Source organism: Corvus brachyrhynchos, unplaced genomic scaffold (genome assembly GCF_000691975.1).
Source record: "Corvus brachyrhynchos isolate BGI_N302 unplaced genomic scaffold, ASM69197v1 scaffold7, whole genome shotgun sequence".
Classification (NCBI taxonomy): Eukaryota; Metazoa; Chordata; class Aves; order Passeriformes; family Corvidae; genus Corvus; species Corvus brachyrhynchos.
This window is the reverse complement of record NW_008239054.1, coordinates 4,697,713-4,721,272: the sequence shown is the minus strand read 5'-3', so window position 1 is coordinate 4,721,272 and position 23,560 is coordinate 4,697,713. Positions and strand designations below refer to the sequence as shown.

General features: G+C 39.0%; 1 long non-coding RNA gene across 1 annotated transcript in view; it reads left to right on the top strand.

Annotated features, from left to right (window-relative positions):
* The first annotated feature begins 6 nt into the window (after positions 1-6).
* Positions 7-23,560, top strand: part of LOC108447876 — a 36,801-nt gene continuing 13,247 nt past the window's right edge. Inside the window, exons 1-2 of the long non-coding RNA XR_001863577.1 lie at positions 7-6,172; positions 18,563-18,681. This is a non-coding gene — a long non-coding RNA (uncharacterized LOC108447876). The remainder of the gene's footprint in view (positions 6,173-18,562; positions 18,682-23,560) is intronic.

Below are 23,560 nucleotides of genomic sequence, written 5' to 3'. Positions count from 1 at the left end.
CCCGCGGCCGCCAGGAGCTGCCTGCTGGGGACACGGGTGGCAAAGTGCTGCGTGCGGCAATGTTCCATCTTAACGCACACCTAGAGCGAGGTGTGATCTTGACGGCCCGCTCCGGAACTTCAGGCCGTGGATGCGGAGAACTGAAGTGGGAAATAACAGCCTTCAGGACCTCTTGTCATCTTAGTCGTGAAGCCTTAAAATCACCGCACTGCTAAATTAGTAAGGGTGAAGCTGGATCACTGGACTCTGAGGTGCATTTGAGTTTAATTAAAGCAAAATGAAAATAAACTCCATTGGTGTTCATTATTACAATATACTGTGGGTTTTTTCTTAAACACTCCTCTGCCCCCCAAGATGTTGATAACAGAACCAAGAGTTTTAAACTCAGGTGGACTCTTGAGTACCAAATGGTATGAATCATGTTACATTGACAGATAATGTTCTAGCTTTTGGCTTGGTTCATAGGTGAGGTAGCAATTTTTTTTAAACTGTTGAGTCATAGCTGACATAATCCCCGGTAGCTTCAGTAATGCCAGTGTAAACCCTTGCTGCTTATCATTGGGTTTGAAGGGTGATGGTGGTATTTTAACCAGTATGAAGTTATAAACACTTTTTAAGGTTTTTGTGTCTTAAGTCCTCACTTAATGATATATTGACCATTCACAGTGTTCACAGCCTTATCTTCCCCACAGAAGTCTTCTCTTGACACTGTACCTGCTATTCTACAGTTTCCCAAATCTGAGCCCAAAGAACCAAGGAATCATGACCTTTTGGGTGGAGATTGTAAACCATTTTGGGTAGAGTCTACATAAAGAAGATCAAAATAGCAATTTCAGATTCCATCTAACTTAAGATTCTGCAAAGCTTTAGGCTTGCTCTCATAGATCGGTTAGGCTTAAGAATATTCTTTTTTTCTTGTGAACCTTGAAACAATTCTCCTAACAGGTGTGGAGTGAATGACTGAGAGCAGTAATGCTTCGGAGGTCATATGGCCAAGCATAATGTTGAATGCAAACTAGTGGATTGGCACCCATTAATTAATCAGAGCCAAAATTGCTTCAGTCCCCAGTGGTGCTTCTTACGCTTCTCTGAGGAACATGGCTCTGCTAGAGGCAGGAGCATTTGATCTTCCTCTGAACTGCAAGTTCTTAGCAAATGGTACCAAACTAAACTTTTGGACAACTGTCCTGTTATAGCTACAAGTTTGCCAGAGTACTGTGAGTACCTTTCTTGAAAGGTGAAATTGGCTGAGCACTGTGTTTGAAGTTGCTGTAACATTGAACAGTATGATGACTTGAAGGCCTTTTCTGCCCAGTTACCATTCCACAACTTTACAATTGCAGTAACTTTTATAATTAATACATTTTTACTCGGTGCTTGTAGACAATGCGAATCTAAACCTGGAAAGCTGTGGCTAAGCAGAGGCAATAATTATTGACTGGTTTTCCATATGTTGGGTGGTTTATCTTTTATCACTGGGAATGTGGGTTTGGAGAGAGAGAGGAGCAGGTTAGTTAACATATGCATCCATCTTAAGGGGGGTTCAAACGAATTCATGGCAATGAGGGGAGAGAGAAAGGGCTAGCTTCATCTAACTAAAGAGGGACAGATTGAGTCAAAATGTGTAAGGCTACTCAAAGAACCTTGAAGTAGTGTAAAACTTGCTGTACTTCAAAAGGTTTGATTGAAATTTGGACACTCATGAAAGAGAGCAACTGTTTTCTGAACACCCGCAGCTTGTGCATGAAAATAAAATGTAAGCACAGAAATTTCTTGGAAATATTTTACACCTTTAACATGCCTTGACAGTTAAACATGTTAATCAGTTTAATCTTAGGAACTGAAGATTTTAAAAGCTCTGATTCTCAGTGTTAGTGGTACACATTCCTAGGTGTGTGTTTTGTTCCAGCAGAAGAAAAGGCCTGTGTGCTGTGAACCTCTGTGATACCTTGTGAGGTTAACTATTGGTACACCTGTAAGGTAAACAGTGTATTTATGTCCAGAAAAAAACAGTGATTTCCAGCCCTACCCGCTTTTCTGGTGGATGATAAGGACTGAGCTGTGGATTAGACATGACATGAAGTGAGTGTCTGTTGGTTGGTTGGGTTTTTTAGGAAAGACAGTTGCCAGCTGGTCTTAGTGCCTCTCAAATAGTTCATCCAGCCCCTTGGTTCTGTCAGGAAAAGGCAGCTCACTGGTACAAGACAAATTGTGCTGGTGGGTCACTGGGGAGCAATTCAAACCAGGGCTCTCTTGCCAAGAGCAGTGTCAGATGGTTAAGAGAGACCTGCAAGTGTGAGTTGCCAGGGTGAGGAGCTGCAGTCTGGCCAGACTTTCTGAATTCAGCAATGTGTAGGACCCTAGGACAAGTTCACTCTGCCAGGCTGGTGTCAAATACAGTCTACACTCAGAAAATGAGTGAAATTTAGGGCTAGGATTACTGTGCAGCAGAGGGAGGCACAAATTACTGTTTTCATCTCCCCCTTTAACCTAAGACAAGCTTTTATACAATGCTGACTGAGCAGCTTGTTTCAACAACTTACAATGAGGAAAAATTTTTTCCTTATTAAACCCTTCGAATGTAGGGCTACTGGTCAGAAACTTGAGATTGAAGTAATTTGAACTCAAATGTTTATCATGGGTGTAAACAATTCATATGTCATTGTCTGAACAGTCAGTTTGTGGTACCTGGGGTGGAGTATTCAAAAGAATGGAGCATTCATGGTCATCACTGAAACAGCATATTTGGTTGTGCTTAATAGATTTTGGAAAGAGGATTATAGGATTAGAAACTAGAAGGCTCTGAATTGTAATTGTACTCTGCTATTGACTTGCTGTATAATCTTGAAAAGGTAATTTTGCCTTTGTCTCAATTTTTCCATCTGTTAGGCAGGAGTACTGGTATCACACACTTGTAAGTACCATTTTTTAGTTGACATCTACAAACTGTTAAGAGAGGTGTTCTAAAAAAAATCAGATTCTATAGCTTTCTGTAATTTGAGTGACTTGAGGAAGGTGACTATAGCTGGGGGTGATGCATGTTTGTTTTAGGTTTGTTTACAGCACCTGCAAAATGAGCAGGTGAAATAATGTCAGCCAGTCGCCTCATGGTTGGTAGCTAAGGGTTCACAGCCTTCATTACAGACCTTCTGAATGTTGTGCTACCTAAACAGCTGTTGGCAAAGGATAGGGTACACAACAACTACTTAAGTTACCCAGGCCAAAAATTTAGTCCTGAAATACTAAAAATACCAATTCCTTAATTATATGCATTTTCTTTTTTATTTCTCCCTCCTGAAGCTGAACGGGAGGGGAATGATAAGGAGAGCGCAACGAGAACATAAAATGGTGTAGGGGGGAAAATAGTACCCAATAACACAGGTAGAAGAATTCCTACAGTGAAAACTGAAATAAGGCTCAGGCTCCAATTATATTTTCAGTTTTTGGTTTCCTAATTCTTACATGTCTAGGTTACCCCCTCCAGAAAATCTTCATTCTTCTTTAAATCCCCACAGTGGAGTGGGAACATGACAACTGATGTCTCCTGTGACTGTCTCCATTGTACAATTATGAAAATCATTTGCAATTGTGAGCGACTGAACTTGCTTAACTCCTTAGAACTGTTTTAGGGAATGAGATTGTCAGATTCCTGATATGCAACAGGTAGAGATGTATTTAGGTCAACTGGAGGATAAATCTTAGAGCTCATGTATATTAATGACTGTCAGACTTTGTCTGTGGTTGTGTGTATGGGAATTACAGTATTGGTTGCTGAATTCAGGACAATAGCTCTTCAAAAATGACAGGTGAGGGAGAAGTCTTTAGGAATTACAGTACCGAGAAGCTGTGTCTGCTCGGATGGAGGCAGTACACCCTGAGGTTAGCTGACTGACGGGTGACTGTTCCAGATTCTGACACCACCACGGTCTCCCACACTCAGTTAAAATAACAGCTATTTTTGAGTTATGTAGACACAATATTGTTCTTCCAATTATTTCATTAAAAAAAAGAAAAGCACCAGAAAGTGATATTTCAGAGCAATTGCTAATGCTTTTCCCGAGTATTAACAATTGGAATTTTTTCTTTATTTGTAGAGGTGAAGTAGGTGAAATTAAACAAAAAAATATAAATAAAAATATAAAGCAAAAATGTAAATGCTCTTAAACAATGGAAAAGAAAGTGAGAAGCTGGGCTGCTTTCTCCTCTTTGTTTAACAGTGCAGACACAACATGCTACTGCAGGCACTGTTCAGAGCATCTTCTATGTAACGCCAAGGTCTTCCTGTGGTTTCAGTGAGCTCCATGCACTAAGGAGGTTTCGTTACCAAAGCTGGTTTATGTTTATCGGCAGCATCACCATATTGCAAAGTTCTGAATCAGCAAGGGTGGACACACCCTTGATATACACAGCTGAAAACTATCAAATTATTTTTAAAACTGAAGTTATGGATAAAGCAATCCCACTCAGTTTAATAAAACTGATTATACATTTAAATGCTTGCATTCTTTCTATTACAGCTCACCAGATTATTAATTTGGATCTTGAAATCCATACCTATGAGGGGGCATGCCCTCACCTGTCCAGTCTCCTCTGCTTTCCAGGACTGAATTTAGCTTCCTGTAGGAATAGGTGAACTGCCCATGAAGCTGTTATTGAACTGTCGCACTTTACAGCCCAGTTTATTTAGGTAAGTGGTGGTGTTTTACTTCTATACCTCTGGGAGATAAACTGCAGCAGTTTCGTTATTGCTCCGTATCCCACTTGCAGTGGAGGCAGCAATCTTTATAAGAGCTTCATCACAGTGAAGACACTGAACCTGATCTAAAAATGATGAAAGTTGGTACAGAGAGAATATTGGCACCCAAGATGAAGCTGTCACTTGCTAGAGTTATCCACCTGCCTCCAGAAATGAAAAATTCGCTATTTCGCCTAGAAGTTTGTGCATCAGACTTTGAAATCTGTTGTCTGTAAATATGAATAAAGTGTTGAAAACAAGCAGTATTTTCAAGAAGCCACCTGTGCTCATATGCCACATTGTGCAAAAAGGAATAAAAAGTGAACTTTGTGAAGTCATTTGATCTAAAATAGATTGATTCCATTTAGTGGTTAAAGGTAAGCAAAAAAACAGGCAGGGAGTAATGCAAGCCTCTCTGTTGTACATGATTAAAGATTGGTAATGAGGAGAAGACTTGGAGCAAGCAGTGCCAGAGTTTACACAGTTTTAAAAGGGACTCGTACTAGGAGGCTAGTATTTTAAAAGCAGTGACTGGGATTTCTAAAACAGGTCACTTTCATAGGATCTTCAGGCTTTAGATAAGAGCTTTTGCCTCTAGGTTGTGTGCCACATACTTCGGTTTTGCTTTGAACGCTCATCTAGCTATTAAATAACAAGTTGGTTTTATGTCGTCTGGTCATTCATCCTGATCACCAATTGCGTAGTCACAGAAAAAAGAACTTATTTGATGTATTTAAGTGAGTGAAAATACAGTAAATATGAAATGGTAACCTGGGACTTAACCTGTAGGCTGAAGAATTCTGTTCTACCAGAGGTAGGACATGGAATCTAAAACACAGCTGCAGCCAGAGACCACAGCTCTGGAGTTGGGTAGATGAGTAGTGGATAGATGAGCAGCCAGTCACACAGCTATGTTACAAAATAGTGTCACTTCACTGGAAAAAAGGTGAGCTTGTTTGCTTTAATTTGTAGTTACCAAATTTTGTTGAGCTTTTCATTCTTAGATTCCTGTATTTTTCCTTCAAAAGGCAGTCACTAAATTTGAGTCACCCTTTCAACCTTTTGTTAAGATAATCAGATTAGTAATCTTTCTCAGTATAAAATGTTTTGTCTAACCTTTGGATATTTCTGTTCCCTGTACCCTCCTCTCATTTCTTTTTAAAATATGGACACAGGAACTATAGGTAGAATCTACCTTAATGATGCTGAGCACTGAGGTTAAAGTGCTCCTGAATTTTGTTCTCAGTAATCTGATTCCTTCATTGGAAGATCACATCATTGCTATGGATTTCTGTAAAGAATTTGTTTGCTGTCTGGTTTTTATGACCTGTAAAGGGTTTACATTGCTTAACACTTCCCCTGTGCTTGACACAGCTCTCTCTTCTGCAGGTGTAGCTGCGATGTCTCATTTCTAGATGTATGACTTTGCATTTGAAGGTAACAAAATGAAAATGTTTTCAGTAGATTCAGTGTGTTAAGCAGCATGAACTTCTCCCCATTGCTCCATTATCATTATTACTACTTTGCTGATTTTTTTTACCCTGAATTTATCAGTGTTTGATCTATATCACACCTGAATCACTAATTAAAAAAACAGGGTATGTACCACTTCTCTAAATATCCCTGAAACCACAGTGAAAGACATTCACATTTCATGGTGATTCCCATTTGCAGTTGTGTTTTGACATGTTACTCAAGCAGCTGTGAATTCATGTACATATACTAGATTTTTTTTTTTTTTTTAGTTTTGATACATAAGGCATATCATGAGTCTGTTTGAACCACTTTGGTTTTGCTCCTGCGTCTTGTTCACTTGATCATCTGCCCTGCATCCGTGACAGAGAGTTTCCAGGATGCTTTCTTCAGACAAAATCCAGACTCAGAAACAGTTCAGTGTCTAGACTAGTGTAGCTAGTCATACTCTTACATAGAGTATGGCTGGTTCCTTCAGGCCATCCCAGGTGTCCAGTACTACTCCAGCTGGCCTTGCTGTCTCACATTGCTTCATATGATGGCCCTCTGCACACAGCATACATTCTCAGCATTATCCAAAAAAGCACAAACGTGGAAGACTGCAAATCACCCATCTCATTGTCTTGGGCACCTTGAAAAAAGTGCTGTTTTTCAAGGAACTTAAGATATATAATGTGTAATGTTCAAAGAATGGTCAGGAGGAAAAACAGGCAAGGAAAGACAAAAAAAATGTTATGGACGATCCTTTCTGCTGAGTTTCAGGTGCATCCCTTGATACTGCTTGAAAAAGTGAAGAGCAAAACTAAGTGGATCTCATATTAAGGCTCACAGGGAGAGGTGGTGTAGCTGGGTGCCAAGCGTGAATCAGACAGTGTCTGTGTGTGGCACGAGCAGCAGGGCAGAGAGCTGTGTTGGCAAGGCCACGAGGTGAAGGCCATTGGTGTTAAGGCCTTTGAAACATTCATCATTTAGGGTCTCCTTAACCATGACCTAGCTGTATTCTCTCCAGGCATGGAAAGGTGCTGCCTATGAGGAGTGTGGTCACAGTCAGCTCTAGGACATTTTGTCTTCAGAATGGTGATCAATGGAAAAAGTTGTGAAGGCGATGTATACACATTACTCCAACTCCTTGCTATTCTGGCAACTACTTAATATTATTTAAATAAATACATTGAATTCTGCATTGAAAATTAAGTGCCTTTTGCTAACATGACTTCAGACAATCTAGAACTTCCCTCTTCTTCCTAATCTTCTTCTAACTCCAGCTTTACATTTATTTATGACTTGTTTATACTCACACCAACATTATCTTTTTTTGTTAAACAGCACTGCTGTTCCTGGAGAATTTATCTGCTTGATACTTATTTCTAGGTAGCTCCCATGTCCTTTCTCAGTCTTTGTTTTCCTAAGCTGAACAAGTCTTTTCATGAAGCAGACTTTTGCTCCTCTCATCATCCTAATAACTCTCTTGTGTAATGTTTGAATTTGTGAGAAAGGGCTTGTAAGGAAGGTAATATATTTTATGAGATCACTGATATTGTTGGAAAAAAACAGGAAAGCTTTTGAGTAGACAAGTCATTCTCACATATGCCAAAGCTTACCAGCTTTTTTTCCAACTGTCTCAATTGTCTTTTAAAAGATATTGCCTCTGCCTACAAGCATTCCCTCTCATGCATTCTTGGACATTATTGACTACACCATACACCTTTTGAGTTAATCTTTCCTGAAATATTTTATATAATTCTGTCCTCCCAAATATTTTTGGGTTTGTCAGTGTGACAGATGAATGTCTACCTCATGTTTCTTGGAAACATACCTCACCCTACATATTTTAGGATTGCCTTTAAACAACTCACTGGCCATCTGAGTGACTTCAAGGAGTAAGATGCCATGGATACATCCTCCTCAGAGCATGCCCTGTCAGAGGTCTCCCCCTAGAAGAGGGAATAAGGTGGGAGCTGGGATATGGGAAACCTGTGCAATGATTCATGTTTGTGCAAGACAGCTGGTCTAAGGGCTTGGAGAGTCCCTCAAGGACACGCAAGCTGCATTTGTAATACCATTTTGAGTGAAGAGGATTTCCTTCCCAAAAGTCTTGTTCTCAGCTCCAAATAATAGATGATCCTGCCAAAATTATATAAAAATTAGATGTCTTATAAAGATGAATGGTATGCTTTGTAGGATATCAAGTGCATTCCTCTCAAACAGTCTATTTTCAGCAATTTCTTAAGAAATTTTGTGCAGGTTTGTATATGTGAGGGTTTGACTGGACTCACCAATCTTCCTCTTTTTTTAATAAACCAGCATAAAGTAGAATTTATTTACATAATGCAATGATCCATGAAGGTTACCATAACATCAAGGGACCATATTAACCGCTTGAATGAAATTCATTAGAAATTAACTACCACTTAAATTAATTTTCCCACATTCACAAGGCTGTAATGGTGGAAAAAGGAACCGTCCATCAGCATGTACTGACAGGAGAGCTGTCACTGCTTTTATTTATAGGTGAATACATTAACCCATGAAGCAGCCTTTTCTGGCAAAATCTTGAGCTTCTGTACAAATAAGCTGCTTCAGAAGACTTTTAATAAGTATCCCAGCCTCAGTTAAACAGGAACACATACTGCTTAATGCTTTTTCCACTGGCTATATGTATTGTAGCCTTTTTGTAAGCACAGTAGAAAAATTTGCTGCTAAAAAATTCAAACTTCACACTGTATGTAATGTATTTTCAATGGATAATATTATTGGTTAGATCTAGTTATAGTGATATTGTATTCTCAGTATTGGTAAAACTATACAAAAAAAAGATCATCTATTGGTTCTTCTTTTATAGTTTATTACCTGGTTTGAATTTTTTAACTCTCTTGAAAGTGATTATATGTACAGGTCTCCAAACCATAGGATGAAAGTGAATGAGACTTTTACCCACGTGGGGTCTAGAAATATTTTGGGCAAATTTACTGTAGTGCATTGTGGTAATCATTCACATAAACTACAATGGGAAAGAGCTTTGTGTAACCTGTTGGATGACCATAGTTGCCACAAAATGATACAGCATAAGGGGTGTATCTGTCTTTCATACATGTAAACATCATAGCTGAAATGATCTCAGGACAATCTCCTGTACAGTTTAATCCAAATAATTTGTTTCGTATGTATTTATGGCTCAAAGCTAAGAGCTACCATTTACCAATCAACAACATTTTGTATTTTAACAATGAAAGTTCAATAAGAAAGGATTGTTAGCTTTTAAAAAACACTGCCTTATGTATGACCATTAAAATAATTAAATAAAATAAGTTTTGCATCATTTTCTGTTGGGTGCTACCTTACGTAATAAACAGTGGTGACAGAACATCAGATGAGCTTGTATGCCAGCAGTGGTGCTCACTGAAATGCTACAGTCTCACTGCTGTTGAGAAAGAGAAAATACAGAAGTGACAGTGAACCTCACAGCATTCTGAACACTTTCTTGTAAGCTCCTCCATGATTTCCCCAGCAGTGTCAAAGGAAGCTTCACCACACAGTTTCTTATATGGGGAATTTGTAGGACAAGTGGCCTTTGCAGGTATTTCTGTGAATTTACTGCTGTGTTCAGACACTTGACAGGCATAGCAACCATATGAGCTTTTTCTGGGTTACCCAAGTCCCTCAAAGGGAACTAAAGACTGTCCTGATAATCCAGTGATAAAATTGCATGCTCTTACCTTTTATGTCGTCCTCTCTGAACAGATTCTTTTCAACAGCTTCTCAGAGGTATCAAGATGTTGCACGCTTAGGGCTAAAAATATAAACTCCGTAAGTGAAGAGAAAAATATTTTACAAGCTTATCCCTCCGATAGTGTATGTAGTTTTCCATTCCAATTATTTAAATATGACTATACTATGCTATTCAGCTATGCTGAATTAAAATCTCAGTGTCAGTATTACCTAAAAAGTCTATGGTTGCAGTTAGGTCAGTCTCAGCGTCAGATGTCACACATCTTAACAAAAAAAATTTGGTCGTGTTCACTTTTTTTTTTTTACAGTTTGACTAGCTAAACTGGAAATCTGGAAGTACTTCTACCAATGTCTTGGGATGCTATTTGTTTACAATATAGATAAGTGATTCTCAGATGTTCCCACAGCAGCCTAAGGAGAGCTGGTAGCTGGAAGCAGACTAGCCACTCTCCTTGAAAAAGTAGCAACTGTCACCGGTACAAATTATGATTTATTTATTATTTAATGGATTTAGAGCATTTAAAATTCTTACAAGCACTATTTTGTCTAATTCTTCCACATTTTCTGTGGCACTGGTTTTTAGTTTGTCTGTTTTGTACACACTAATGTACACACATAATGGATAATGGGAATGAGTCAGACTAACTAGAAAATCATGCCATTTTACTTAGCTCTCAGTTGGGACTACTGTTAATTTGGTTAATTGATACAATATTGACTAGGCAGTGACTCTCACTTCTGTCAACATATTTACATTTGTTAAATTCCCCTGCCTGATTCTGCTTTTCTGCTTTATTTCCTTTTAAAATTTAAACATCTTAAAAAAGGCTCTTCTCAATTAATGCATTTCATGATTGAGGTACACTGAAATTAACTTTTAGCCAATTAAATTTTTACGAGTATTTGCTATTGTCGACAGTAGTAAAAACTTCTGTTTCAGCCACATCAATAATTAATTTAGAAGCACATGCCTGAAATACTTCCCGACATGCAAAGGAGTTGTTACTCTCCCACAGCTTCCCTCACAGTCATCCTGGTGACTCCCTTGGCACTAGTACGCCATTATTTTGTTGGCAGCATTTTGATTTCTGCATGGTTATGATTAACCTGTACAATGTGTTCCTCTTAATGCAAAGCTGTTTTCTTATCCTTCAATTCTACAAACTGGAAAAAGCATATAGCCGCAGGCCACACAGAATAATACCAGTGTCAAGCTTTAAAAAACATATTTGTTTTGTGTCCTCTAAGGACAAATGATAGACATGTAAAAATGTTTTCTCTGTTTCTCTTTCATGGAATACTTACTTTAGAATTAACTTCTGTCACAGAAAACATAATTTGAAGCATCTACTTTATATTATTTCTGAGCATTTCTTCTATAAAGAGGGAAAATAGTACATTGTGTATGACATGTGCGATTACAAGGTTATAGAAACTCTTTATGTTTCTCTAGTTGTTATGGTTTCCCCTTAAGAAAGCTTGTCACTGGAAACATAAGAGCGTCATTCCTTCAAAAGAGGCACATATATAGTACTATCAAGCAGTGTAATTAATGTAATTTTTAATTGCTTTACAATACTTTAAATTCCCACACCTCTGAAGCACTCAGTGTTCTTCATGCAATCCAGTCATGTATCTGTTTTGAAATAGGTCAGAGGAGAAAAGGTGTTTTTATGATACATTCTTAAGTGTTCTGACGATTACACGTGCTGTAACCCGTTTCTTCATAAACACATTCCGTCTTTAATTTTGCCCTCTTCAAGATACAATCACCCCAGTGTCCTTTTATTCATAAAGACTGTTCTTTTACGTACTTTCTCTGTCTTACCTATTTGTTAATTCTGTTTCTCTGTGATATCAAGCATACTTCATTTCATGCTTCATTGTCCAGGTTTTAGTTTCAGCTCCAGTATATTAAATGTTCCCACCCTTTTGCTCCATATTTTATAGGCGACAGTACGGAAGCGTTAAAAGCCTTTCTTGAGCAAAGAGAAAGATGAGTCTTCTTAATGTGGAATTCTCTTTCTTCAGAAACTTGATTGACCCCAAATCTTATGACTCCACAGTCAAAAAAAATAAAACTTATTCAAAGCAAAAAGTATCTCAGCAACACTTCTCTGAAGTTAAAATAGTAGAAATTTTCTTTTTTCTCCCTATTTCCTTTCCCTTGAAATAAAGAAAAAAATTATCTATTAAAATGAAAAAAAAAAAAGCAGAAAGCTATACAATTTTTGCTCAAGTCTACATATTGTTAGGTATTTTATGTATCCATGGTTTTGATAACAAAATGTGCTACTTCTTTACATTGAAGACTACTTTTTGTTTAAAATCCCTAATTTTCTGGCTCAGTTGTCATAGTGAACCTGATCATAGAAAAAGATTTCCAGGACTGAGGAATTCCTGATAATAAAAATGAGGCGAGTTGGAAAGATCTCTTAGAATCACAGAATCACAGACCTGGTTAGGTTGGAAGTGACCACATTGGGTCATCTTGTCCAATCTCCCTGCTCCAGCAGGGTCATTCTAAAGCTCATGGCACAGGATTGTGTCCAGATGGTTCTTGAATATCTTCAGTGAGGGAGACTCCACACCCTCTCTTGGCAACCTGTTCCAGTGCTCAGTCACCCACACAGAGAAGAGGTTATTCCTAATACTGAGGTAAAACATCCTGTGTGTTGGTTTCTGCCAATTTTATTGCTTGACACCATCAAGAGCCTGGATCCATCCTCTTGACACCCTCTCTTCAGATACTTCTAGACATCAGTGAGGTTCCCACTCTGTTGTCTCTTCTCAAGGATGAACAGACCAAGTTCCCTCAGCCTTTCCTCGTAAGAGAGATATTCCAGTCTGTAAATCACCTTTGTTGCCCTCCTCTGGACCTGCTCCAGGAGCTCCATGTCTCTCTTGTCCTGAGGAGCCCAGAACTGGACACAGCACTCCAGATGTGGCCCCCACTAGGGCTGAGGGGCAGGATGACTTCACTTGATCTGCTGGAAATGCTCTTCCTAATTCATCCCAGGAAACCATTGGTCGTCTTGGCCACCAGGGCACACTGCTGTGTTATGGACAGCTTGTTGTCCACCAGGACCCCCAGGTCCTTCTCCACAGAACTGTTTTCCAGCAGGTCAGCCCCTAGCCTGTACTGGTGTCCAGGGTTATTCCTCCCCAAATGCAGGACCCCACACTTGCCTTTGTTGAATTTCAGAAGGTTCTTCTCTGCCCATCTCTGCAATCTGTTGAGGTCCCTCTGAGGGGCTGCACAGCCCTCTGGGGTATTGGCTACTCCTCACAGCTTTGTGTCATCATGGAACTTACTGAGGAAGCCTTTGCCCCTTCATCCAAGTCACTGATGAACAAGTTAAGCAATACTGGGCCCAGTATTGAACCTTGGGGGACACCACTAATGACAGGCCTCCAACTGGACCCTGTGCCGCTAATTACAACCCTTTGGGATGTGCCATTCAGCCAGTTCTCAATCCACCTCCCTGACCACTCATCCAGTCCACACCTCCTGAGTTTGCCTATGAGGTGTTGTGAGAGATAGTGTTGAAAGCTTTGCTGAAGTCGAGGTAGATAATAATCACTGCTCTCCCCTCATCCATTCAGGAAGTTGTTTCTTCATAGAAGTCAATCAGATTGGTCAAGCATGATTTATCTTTAGAGAATCCATGCTGAGTACTCCTGATCACCTTCTTGTCATCCATGACAATAGAGATTGCCTCTAGAATAAAGCACACCATCATCTTTCTAGGGATTGAAGTTAGGCTGACTGGCTGGTAGTTCCCTGGGTCCTGCTTTTTGCTCTTTTTGAAGACTGGGGTGACATTTGATTTCTTCCAGTCCTCAGGCACATCATCTGATCATCATGACCTTTCAAAGATTATTGTGAGCAGCCTCGCTATAATCTGGCTAAGTCAATTAGAGATCTTGGAAGCAGCACAGATCATCAAGATAGTGGTGATTAAAGACTACAAGTTTGACCTGAATTAATCACATTCCACAGACTGGATCCACTGTAGTGACCTGACTTCTCTGTGCTTTTAAAAGTCATGCCAAGAAGTCACACGTGGCACCCAGTCATCTCATGAAGGCTGGCCTTCCACTGCAGGGTAAGCGCAGCGCACGTCCTTGACAATATCCTAAGGATTTGGTCAGAACGTGAGGTGCCCTGGACTGGAAAGCCATGGTCAGTACCCAGGGATTTACTAGTAAGCACTCAAGAGAGGACCTCCAAGGCTTGAGAGGGAAGTTGTCCCTTCAGGCAGTCCTGGTCACATTGAGTCACTGGGGAACCAAAAGCCAGCAGTGAGAGTCCTTCTTCAAAGCTTCCTCTTCACAGGACTCCAGTGGGGAACTATAGCAATGGGCCAGCTTGTATCAAATGGCCTGGTGGATCTCACCATGGTGTGTGGCAGAGGGCACAGTAGCAGCCTTAGCTGCTGTTCAGGGTAATTTTTTCTCTTGTGTCATGACAGGCATCCATGGGCCAATGAGTGCCCTACCATATGTTTTTGGGATCCAAGCACACCTCTGTGCTGTTCCTAGCCAAGGAGACTCCGAGAGGACCAGCACGGCATCCCTCTGCATTGGTGGTACCTCCATGGACCTGCCTGCCATGGGGAAGCCTCCTGCAGTTGAAATAAAGGCAACTGGAAGGGACCTTGTCAGGGCACTTCCAAAGGATCCTGCATATTTTCTGCCTGGAGTGGAACTACAAGAAATTTATGAATGTACTTGACACAGGTTTATTTTAATTAAATGTAAAATTCCAGCAGGTATTATTGAAATACTGTCATCTGAGTTTTGCAGAGGATGCTGGGAAATGATGACAAACCAGTCAAACAAAGAAAGAAACACCAAGGATCCCAACAGATAATGACTTAAAAAGAGGGAAAAGTTGATAATAACAGAAGTGAAGATAAAAATAACAACAGCATTAAAAAAACTAAAATAAAATAATTTTAATACAGCAGAATAAAAAAGGAAATCAGCTATATAGATCTTAGTTGTCAGTTGGAATCCTTTGAACAAGACTGTAGAAAATGTAGATTTTATCTTTATTTTGCCTTGTGAACTAATTGCTTCAGAATTAAAAGAAGACATTATCATACTGGTGGTACCAAGATAGAACAGAAAGAAGCACGTGTTCTCCCAGATGCCCATCCCATAATAGTAGTTAAAAACAAAGAGGAAAGGAAAGAGTTTTCTGTCAGTAACATTTGGCCTTAGTAACATGTCAGCTACTCCTGCTTTGGCTTAATGAAACATCAAACAGGTTGTGCTTCCCCTTACAGCCATGAAAGTGCTGATTGCTGCATATCCGAGGCCTTCAGCTTCTCTGCTGCACCATCATGAGGAATAACCCCAGGTGTCTTTCCTACTGTTCAACAGTTGCATTTGAATGTGCATTAAAAATCTGATTAATTCATCAATGAACAAAGTTAATTTCTGAGCAGGTTCAAAAATTATGTATGTACACACACACATACGTATACACTTTTTAAAATTCCCAGATCAAAACTTCTCCACATAATACATTAATTATTTAAAGCCACACTTAAACTTTTTAGCGCACTTTCTTTTCTGCCCACATTCTTGAAAATTCCTATAAATAAAAATATGAGAGTTTATTGAAAGGTTGACAATGGTTTTCCATTGTTTTGGGTCAGTGATGATAAAATTGAAGGAAATAATTTCTTATATTTATGGCTGCCCTTAGAAAAATATAATTTATTAATGGAATTTCTTCACAGATCCACTCTTTTATATGGGCTACACCACTGTTTGCTGTCCAGACATTTTAGTTCACTTTGACCGGAAATATATCACCCATTTTGGAGATAAAATAAGAGTTACTTCCCCTTAGTAAAAGGGCTTTGAGTTTTGTCATGATGTTTCTGTTGTTTGTAAAGCAAACTAAATGGGACACTTTATGGTTTCTGCTTGGACCACCACACAGTGAGGTGTTACAGACTTTCCAGCAGTGATGGTCACAGGTAAATGCCTACAGATGATCATCATCTCTTGGCAGCCCTAAAAATACCCCTTCTTTGGAGGCATAGTAATCTCTGCTGGGGACCCACGGAGTTCAGAACCCTAAAATACCTTAAGTCCTAACTCACGCATCTACTGAATGCATCAGCAAAAGAAAATTGTGGAAGTGCTTGCGTGGTGTTTTCATTTGGCTTTTATGTGATTGCAGTGGGGCAATTAGTAATTTTAGAGAATAAACAAGATGACAACTGCTTAGCAGCAGAAGGCAGAAAGAAAGAACTCATCAGTGCTGCCATACTCCCACTCCCATCGTCCCGTTCACATTATCTCAGTCACACACCATAATTGGAAGTTAAGGCAGCAGTTCTTTTTTACAGCATAAAGATATACAAATAACAAGCATTAAATAAGAAACATCGCACCACATCAAGATTAACAAAAGTAATAATGCTGACCTTGCTAGCACTCAAGTCTTTTCAACCGCAAATAATCTTCCATCCTGACAGGGAAGAGCAAGATACCTAATCCTCTAGCATGTTCATGATAGAAGAATTGCCACTCCTTCCCAATTAATCATTATCAGAGACAGCTCCCTTATACTCAAAAAGATTATTCCTTAGGCCTTTGCCAGTGAAGACTTCTCTTGTACAGGAATGAGCCAGCTAGAGTTCTCTTAACTTTGGTCCAATAATAACCCATGCACTTGAGATCTAGCATTTCCCATTTGCCCAGGCTCAAATGCCCCTTAAATGGCTGTTGGGTGCCCTTGCCCCAGTATCTAAAAGAAAAGCATATCTAAATAATATGGAGGTTTTCTGTTGATCAAAACTAATGTCTGTTTGCAGTTTTTGTAAACACAGTCTGGGTAGAGCTTTAGCATGGTATGAAGATTAATGACCCTTAGAGGAGTCCTGCAGATTTCATTTGTATTCTCCACGTTATGCTTTCACACTTTCAGAGAGCATTGCTGAACTTCTGAACCACTTTGTCAACCTTGTTAATTTGACAGTGATTTACATCTCTCTTAATTCATGCTGGAATATCTTCAGCTGTGGCTATTTGTTAGTTATTACACTCAGGAGGGAAAATCCTGGACTCATTGCCTCAGCACAAGCTCTTAACACATCCAGCTGAGGAAATGACCTTGACTAAGAGCACCCATCTTTTTAGCCTATGTTGGTACCCAGGTGTGTGTGTGTAATAGCAGCCAGGTGCATTATATATTGTTTGCATTTCTTACTTAGGCCTAGATCTCTGAAATCTTTCTCTTCCTTCCTGAAAGAAGAAAAAGGATTTTCCTTCACAGAGAAATATATATGTACAATCAGATGAGACAGTCAACAGTATTTATATCTACATTCATGTGTTCTTTCTATAATGACTAGAAAAAACGTTCCCTTGAACGGGAGTGCAAGGCTATGCCTGATGAAATTCTTGCAAAAGCTGACACAGTTACGCTTGTGGTTAAAATTATTCAGTGTGCTGTGACAACATGCACAAACAGCAGTCAACACCTCAATTCTGCCAAGTTCTGCTTGCTCTTACCTGGAGATACTGACAGTGTCTCTGGAAGGACAGGCTGCTAAACCAGCAAGCTGCAGAAACATCTGCAACTGCTGCAAACTGTGCTGAACTGTTTTTTGTATTGGAGAAGAAGCTGAAGCCGGGACTGACTGCCTCATAGGACACCACTGGTTTTACAGAAGTGACATTAGATGGTGTGATCTACTACAGTATTGACTTATTTCAAGGTGGATTTAATGGAGATAACACTGTAGAAAAGGCAGAATGTGCAGCACGTATTTGTTACCTGGCCTAACAGGTAGGGCATCCCAGCCTGCCTGTGGTTAGTGTGGAGACCCCTACAATGTGTCCTTCTTTAAGATCCTCCCTATTTCTCCCGCTGGCCCTATGAATTTTTTTTCTTTTTAATTTTTTTTTATTAGAGTGTAGGTTTTCAGCCCACTAAAATAGGGAGGTATAGAGAACAAACTTGCACAAAATGTTAATTTAAATTCTCCTGGGCCAGTGCAGGTACTGAACTCAACTTCCATATTCTGAATGAATATTCTACTTGCCAGATTAAAAAAGGTTTGTAACCACATGGTAATTTTTCTTAAATGTGGTGTCTTTTGTTTGACTGTGTTTTAAAAGGAGATAGCTATATTTTTGGCTGCCAAAGCCAGTCTATAGAGAGGCCCCTGCTCAGCCTGCTGCTGACCAACCATGTGACATGGGCAGAGAAGGAGATAGTTTCATAGTCTTACTTCAACATGAGCATAAACAAGCAGAGCCAGAACAGAAAAGTCCCTCCTGCCTGGAGAAGCTGCAGAAGAACTTTCTCTGCTCCTCACGATTTCCTACGTCAAAGATGGAGGCATCAAGGAAGATTCATTGCTTCGAGAAGGAAGGATGCCTGAGCAGTTTTTGGGATTGCAGCTTGGCTTGTGGTCTGTCTAGCACCTCTTCCCGTCTTCCATCCTCCTTGTGTGAGTGACCCAAGCCAGCAAACCTCTGGTCGCTGGAACTAACCCTGTTACACTGACTCGTTCACAGTGTGACTGCTGTGGCCAACAGAGAAGGCAATGCCCCTCCATCAAATGGGAATAATGATCTTCTTTTCCCTTCTAGATGTTCTGAACTATAAAGATGAAAGTCTTGCACAGGAAGTAAGTTCCCATTTTAAAACAAGCCTGCAATATTGTTTGCCTGCAAAGAAACAAAGGTTACATGTTTCAAAAGTTTGCACAGTAAGTACTTACAAGCTGCACATTGTTTTTCATTACCAATGATTTGTTTTCTTGCAGAACAACTTCTTCTAAAATATTAAACACTGTCAAAGTGACTAATGCATTTTTTTAATCTAAGAACTGCTCAATTAAAAATTTACAAAGCACGCAATTTTGATTTCTGCCGACAATAGTCAAAACCTGTGTATAAAGATTAATTACTTATAAAGTAAAACACATCTTTTAAAAACTGACATTAAAATTGCATCTGCACTATATGTTGGATTCTATTCTACTCTCTTTAAGCAAAGAACTTCTGATGGACTTTTGGTAAAGTTTTATACTGCTGATAGAAATGCACTCTCTGAATTGAGTAGTTTTTGAACAAGCTGAAACTGAGAAGCAAACCATATCTTCTTGTATTTTTGGTTCTGATGCGTTCACTATACCCTATAGCTGTCCAACTTAACGATATAAAAAATATAGGGAATTTTAAATTACATTATAGTGAATTATAATCTGATATCAAAGGATACTCGTATTTCAGATAAAATTAGACAACTTTGTTAAAATCATGTTTAAAACTATTTGTGCTCTTCTGACTGTAACATTTTGTACTGACTCTACATGATGGAGGTTTCTGATGACGGTAAAATATATATTTCTTTTACTATACCAAGACTGCCCTCTAGAGTCTCATTGGGCCAAATTAATCTGTGGTGGAACCTCTCCAGAATATCTTTGAAATGTACATATTTTTACAAGGCCCATTATGCAGTGCTGCAATTTGAATGATACAATGGCTGCTAGAAAAAGTAGGTAATACAATTTCAAGACAAAGATGGGAATTCTTTTTTCACTTGCTGTGAGCTCTGATAACTCATTGCAAAAAAGGAAATACTTGTAACCTCTTTGCTGCACAAATTCTTAATTGAGTCGTAAAATAATAGAAAAATTATGAAAAAGAGATTAGTTTTAATCTCTTCCTAAAACCACATGAGAAATGTGTGTGCCTTTAAAAGATGTCAGAGGGAATGCATGCACGGTAACTGAATTAGGCTGGTACTTGTTCTTTCTTTACAAGTGTTAAAAGGCAGCACTTCTCCCCTCTGAGGGTTGGATTAAGCGTCCACTGGAGCCAATGGCAAACCTTAAGTAATCAAGGAAACAGAATTATTGCACTGATTGCCAGAAGCGTTTGTATTCAGTTGTTAAATTAATAATGGGTATCTGGTTCAATAAACAGTTGTGTTTCCCATTAAATTGTAGCTGCAGCGCTGCTTCTTATTACTTACCAATATATTATGCAAAAAAGGCAGGGTAAAGAGTACAAATGGGAAGTAAACAGACCACACAATATGGTTTTACATTGTACAATGCAATGAAACAAACTCTTAGTGCACCCTTTCAACCATACATGGCCTCATATTATTGGAAGAGAGGCTCATTTTTAGATTAAAGGAATATAATTCTTAATTACAACTGTAACTTAAAGAACATAATATGTAAGATTTTATTTTTCTCCCCTCAAAGAACTGAATTTTTGCTTTTTTTTCTGTTTCCCTGCTCCCAGTAGGAATGGCTTATTCAAATCAGGTTGCATTTTGTTTGGGGGTTTTTTTTGTTTGTTTTTGGTTTTGTTTTTGTTTTTTTGGGTTTTTTTTTTTTCATATTCTGGGGAAAATCTGGGATAAATAGCCCCATCAAGGTGACAGAAATTGGCTTGACTTAGATAAAGTCAAAAGGATTTGGCCCCCATTGATATTTACTAGAATCTGCATTCATTCAATGATGTTTTTCTTTACTCTCAATCACTCTGCAGGAAGCAAGAAAAAAATCAATCTGGATCACACTAAATAGCACAGAACTGGAAACTTTTTTTTAAACTATAGTTTTGTTGAGAGTAAACCCCAGTTCTGTGTTACACTGTCCCAAGTTTTGGCAATGTAACTGCATCTGTACTTGTCTTACCAGGGAGATCCAAGTCCATTCTCTTGTGAGGAGCTGTGTAGTTATTCTCTGGTAATTGTGACTGCCACATGAAGAGGTACAGCCAATCATTTTGGACATCTAGGGCCAATTTCACATTGCGAGGGCAGAGCATGCAGAAGAAACACTACACACACAGAATACACAAGTTTGAGTACGTTGCAGGCAATCTGGGAAATATTTCCATAGTATAACAAAACAATAGCTTACACACATTGTGTTACACATCATAGACCTAAATTGACAAAAACACCTACTAAGTAAACTTTTTTTTTTCATCTAAAAGAAATGATTGGAGTTTAATCTGAAGGCCACTGCATTCAGTGGAACTCTGTCCATTGAGATGAGTTGGCTTCTTACTCATCCCTTCTTATCCTCTGTATACTTGAAATAGTAGGAATCAATTTAGACCATCTCCTAAACCTATCTACACAATCAAACGGTCACAGGATACTGGATGAAGAGTACAAAAGCCTCAGACACTTCTCTGCTTTTCCAGGAAACCATTTTTACTGTCACTTTCCTCACTATTTCCCTTAGCAATAAAGGGAAAATATTCTACATTTCTCATTATCTCTTTTACATTGAAATGAGTTTCCTTTTTTATTTTGTTTTTGTTTGTTTGTTTTTAATTTGGATCCTCTTATTCTGGCTATACTTTGAAAATACTTGCAGTCATTCCTAACATCAAGATATTCTTCTATCTTTTAGGGAGTATTGATTTTTTAAATCCTCTAATTTTGTTGCCTTCAGGCTGACATTTTTCACTATTAGGCCACTTTTTCACTAAAACAGAAACATAGAAAAAAGAGGCATTTTAAGGAAAAAAGCTTACTACTGATTTATCTGAAAGTCGCATCAGGAATTTTTCTGCACCTAGCCCTATTACAACCATGATTTCAGAAACAATGGATAATTCACCGGATTTGGGTGCTCAACAAAAGAGTTGTTGTATTTGCACTGTTTAGGAAGATATGAGGCATTTTATATAACCACTGGGATACATCTATGAAGGATGTGAGCTTGCACTTGACTGAAGAGCATCATAACCATTGACCTACAATTTACTTTGAGGCACCGCTTTCCTGGAGCCCCCATCTGGAGATGTTTTGCTTTGTCTGAAACCACTGTGATAAAGAGTGGGCTTGTGAGAATGACTGTGCTGCTTGTTATCGATGTTACTCACCTGCAGAGTGGAACTATATGTAGTGTTCATGGCATTCTCACCACCCAACAAAAATGTCTGATTATGCTAGAAGAGGAAATGCTGTGAAGAAAAGAAATTGGGAATTTGTCCTTTCCCCTTTTTCCAAATATTCCTTCTCCTAGTGATTAAAATAGTTTTTAAGACCTAGATTTGTCTTTACTCCCCACAGTAGAAGAAGGGACTTGTTTGAACCAATTGTTGTCAAAGTGAACAACTGAACCACTGCAGATGGGGGTCCATGGACCTTTTCATCTGATCTGGTGCTGATGCAGAACTGAGAGGACATGTCTGCGCTGTCCCTTGCACTGGCATTAACACAACCAGGTGAATAGCCAGCTCCAATTGAAACCTTTAAAAATCACTGATGAAGTTTGGCGCAGACCAGCTTGCAGAAAAGGATCCCCTCTGCACATGCAAAGGGGTGGAAGGGAACACGTGGCATGTGGCTGAGGTGGAGGAAGGTACAGTAGCCCTCAGAGATGGCAGCTTTAGTAGGATAGTGCCTGAAATATTTTGAGCAGAATACATAGCCTGTGGTTGGTATAAGAGAAGATCTAGTTCCTGCTCTTCTTCTTCAACATTTTTGCCCACAGGCAGTTTTTTAATCCCATATTTCCAGACTGAAATAAGTAATTTGCCTCCAAAAAATGCTGACAATTCCAAAGTCTTCAAAGACATCCTTTGACTACACTAAAAATTTAACAATAAATTTCAGCTAGAAATTAAACTGCAGATTTGACCTGTGAAGAAACAGCACCAAAACAGTTTTCAAATGGGAAAATCACACATTTTCCCGTATTATAATTAAATGCCCATAACTGTCTTCAAGAACAATTAGATTTGGCAGAACTATTTCTTGAGGAAGGGGATATATGAAGAGGAAAATAACTTGAACATGAGCAATAGAATCGCAGTTAATTTCTGCCAGAACTTTCATTCTTTTACTTATTTTCTCCTTCCACAATACCTTTCACTTAAACCAAACGTTTCTTTTTATGTCTTGGTATCACCAAGTTCATCCTTTCCCTCTGACAGCTATTACATGTGTAAGAACTGTGTTGCCTCTTTTGGAAGAAAATTGCTTCTCAGTGTTGTGTGACTGACAAACAAACTCTAGTCCATCTCTAGTTAGCTTTTTAAGTTTAAAAAAAATTCTTATTTCCAGTCCTAAATCCCTGGAGTGTAAGAAAGGAAGAATCATATCATTTGAAGTGTCTAAAGAAATCATTGTATAGGTGTCATCATATTTAAGCTGGTGGACAAGAACACTCAATTTGTGTGTGTTCATGTGTGGGTGTATTCATTTCCACAGACATCCATATAGCTAAATTAAGAAAAAAAAAAAAGGGTCCACACAGTTTTTTCCCTTTACTCTCAGTTCCTTGCTCTTGCTACATAAGTAGTCAGGTAAGGATTAAAGATGTATTTATTCTGTGATGCAGAACAAGAGTGCTCTAGTTAATCTAAAGTCAGTTCTGAATTTTGGATGAATTCTTCACACATACCTGTTAAGGGCACCACACCATCCTGACTGCTGTGCCAAAGGGGAAACCAAAGTACACACTGAAATTTTGTCCCTATGTGGCAGATGAGTCTTGCTGGTTCCCCAGAACAGGAGGTGCCCGTAGAAGCCCATCTCAGGAGACAATGACACAGGCTGCATTGCACTGTGAGTCTGCACAGATCTTGGAGTGATTTACACTT